Genomic DNA, 3,574 nt, shown 5'->3' on the forward strand with positions numbered 1-3,574 from the left:
ATATCCTCCAAGTTCCATGTTGCTGCAAATAATAGGATTTCATTCTTTTATGGCTAATATTCCATTGTGTATCATTAACACTTTTTCTCTATCCATCTGTTCTTCAGGGGACAGTTTTGCTGATTCCACATGCTGCGGATAGTGCTACAGTAAAACATGGCAGTGCAGATGCCTCTTCAACCCTGATTTCATTTCCTTTTGACATATGCCCATTAGTGGGCTACTTGGGTCATATGGTAGATATATTTTTAGAGTTTTGAGGAGCTGCCATATTATTTTCCACAATGGCTGTACTAATTTATGTTCTCACCCACAGAGTATGAGAATTCTTTTTTCTCTGTATCCTTACCTGGCCTCTCTTGATAAACTCCAAAATGTGGCAATGTGTGGTCTCCTTTTCTGAACCAGCAGAGAAATTTTAGCAGATGCTGGTGGTTGCCCTCCATGCTTCTATCCAGTTCACCTGTCCTTCCCCGCACCTGGCCAGTTATTTCCATTACCTCCAGTCTGTTTCCACTTGTCCCCTAAACTGAAGCACAACTGAAAAGATAGGAGGAGGAATACAGGATGGGAGCATCTTCTTGAAATAACCTTTCTATTCCCAATAGCCAAGATTTAGAATTAACCTAAGTGTCCATTGATAGATGAATGTATAAAGAAAATATGATGCATATACATAGTGGACTTCTATTTATCCATCAAGAAGGATGAATTTGTCATTTGTGGTAGCATGAATGAGGCTATAAGACATTAAGCGAAATAAGCCAGGTGTAGAAAGACAAATAACCTGTTTCCACTTGTATATGGAATCTAAAGAAGCTGATCTTATCAGTAACAGAATAGTAGTTACCAGAGACTGGGAAGAGTGGGGATTGGGAAGTGATTAATTAAAGTTTTAATTAAATGGGAAGAATACACTGGAGTTCTGTTACACAGCAGGATACCTATGCAATATTGTTATAGCGTATTGAATATTTCAAAATGGTTAGGAAGAGAGGACTTTGAATGTTTTCACAACAAAGTGTTAAATGTGAAGGATATGCTTGATTATGCAATGTGTGTTTAAGTTCACACCTACGTATGTATATAAAAACTCATAGTACTGTATCCATAAACAGGCATCGTTGTGTTAGTTAACAACAAAAAACCCTTCCTGATCTCCCTCTTATGAGAAGTCCATTTGCCAACTTGTCAGTGGACTATAAAGTTAAGAAAGCTTGCAGTGTGAAGGCAAGACCAAGAGAGGAAAAGGAAGTCAAAAGTGGTTCCCTCTTTACAAAATTGTGCCACAAACGCTGTGGGCACCCAGCTCTAAATGGGAGATGGTGCTCAGGGATTCCTTCTTATCCTTACAGAAGATGGAAGCTTCCCTACATGACCCCTAGATCCCAGATTTTAGAAAAGACAAATTGTAAAAAGTATTATGGGATTTAGACACTATTTACTTGTTTAGATATTGTGACTATGTTGAAAAGAGAAAGCTGAGGGATGCAGCCACATGTTCCCCAGTATCTTCTTAGTACTCACTGTTGGCCTGGCTTGATCCTGTTGTTTTCATAGATTTAATTCAATCCTCCCACAATGTTGGTTTTGCTATCCAGTTTTATGGATGAAGAAACAGGGGCGCAGAGAAGAGGTTTGATCAGGGCACACTAGTGATGTGATAGAACTCAGTTTTAACTCAAAGCGTGCCTGCTATAACACCAGTGACTTTTTTACCAGAAGGACTCATTTGACATCCTCATTTAAAAAAAAAAAAACACGATTTCAAGAACATATTTTGAGGATGAATATGTATGTATGTTTAACTTCCATTGTATTAACCAGTATATCACTGAAGGGTGTTTCCCAAATGGTGCAGATGTCCTACCTGCCTTTGGGTTTCTCACAGGTAGCTACTGAGGGACCCCTTCTAAGAGTTTGTGACAATTTTCCATTTGCTTAGCACTATTATGTAGTTGTCTGAAAATTTTAAAAGATGTTTTCCAACTAGAAATTCCTTTCTAAGATGGTGTGAAAGCACTGACAATTACCTCTTAAGCCATTTATTATTTATATTAGGGAATTCCAGGAACATTTAATCAGAAAACTTGACTCTAGTAATGGGATGAAGTGTTGATCAGCAGAAATTTCCTTGAGGAATTTACGCTTCAGCTACAATTGAAAAGGTAAGTAGGACTTGGCTGAGTAGGAGGTGAGCAAAGGGCTCTGCAGTCAAGGAACACACTTGACTTGAACTATCTAGAGAGATAACTTTCTAGGTTTCTACTGGCATTTCACTGAGATCCCCAGTACTCATAAATTTAATAACTATTTAATAGCATCCCACTTTCTATTTTGAAGACCCCATTTTCCCATTATGAATCCCTTGCCTTTAACAACCATTCAAGCCACCATTAAGTGACAAATCCTTTATTTCACACATCTTCACAAGACTCAGCAAGTTTGGCACCAAACTTGAGAAAACTGAGACCCAAGGCCACACTAATGGTAAGACAATGAAGCTTCAAACACTGGTCCATTTAACTACAAATACCAGACCTCTTTCCAGTTGACCTGTCCTCAATTTCAGGTTAACGGTGGCATTATGCTAGGGATTATTCTCTATCACATAGTAAATAAACATCTAATAGAAGGACCAATGTTACTCAAAGGTAGTGGGAGGAGACCTGCAATCTTTACAAATTCCTTCCTTGCATTTAACCACTGTGCAGTTATTAGGTACACAATAAGCCACTGGGTCATTTCACAGGGTGTGGGGCCCAGGCATAAGTACTTTTTGAAGCTCCCTCAGTGATTTCATAGGCAGCAATGCTGAGAATCCACTGGGACCTGATCTGGCTTGTAACATCTCTCACTGCATCTCCTATTACCATTGCTTTGACCAGTCATACTGGTTTTGCTTTATCAACAAGCCAGGCAAACCTTTCCTCTAGCAGGCCAGGCCCCTCTGAAACATTTGGCCCCTATATACATCCCTTCGTCTAAGAGTCCTTCAAGTCTTTCTTTGCTTAGAACCTCTTAGAACCTTTTGCTAAGAAGCCTACCTTGCTCATCTTAGTGATACTGTACACTATATTAATTTTCTAGATTTCTGATTTAATTTTATTGTTATTTGTCTCTATGCCAGAATGTAAACTCTATCAAAGCAGAGAGCTTTGTGTATTAATGGACTCTAAACACCTTGGCAGATTTAGAATTGCCATAAGATTGTGTACACTTTTTTTTTCCAGTTGTACATGGACACAATGACTTTCTTTCTTTTGTTCTTTTTTTCTATGTGGTGCTGAGGATGAAATCCAGTGCCTCACACATGCTAGGCAAGCATTCTACCACTGAGCCACAATCCCAGCCCAGATTGTGTACACTTTTAATGCCACACTAGAGCTGTGTTGTCTGATATGGTAGCCACTAGTCAATCATGTATAGTACTGACCTTTCAAAACCCACTTAATTTACATAGAATTTATATTTATTCTAGATAAGATGAACAAAACAGGTTTTTGGCCATGTTAACTTTTTTAGACAACTTTTTCCTGGGAAACACAATAAACTGAATAACTAAATACTCCAA

Source organism: Sciurus vulgaris, assembly GCF_902686455.1.
Source record: "Sciurus vulgaris genome assembly, chromosome: 1".
Lineage (NCBI taxonomy): Eukaryota > Metazoa > Chordata > Mammalia > Rodentia > Sciuridae > Sciurus > Sciurus vulgaris.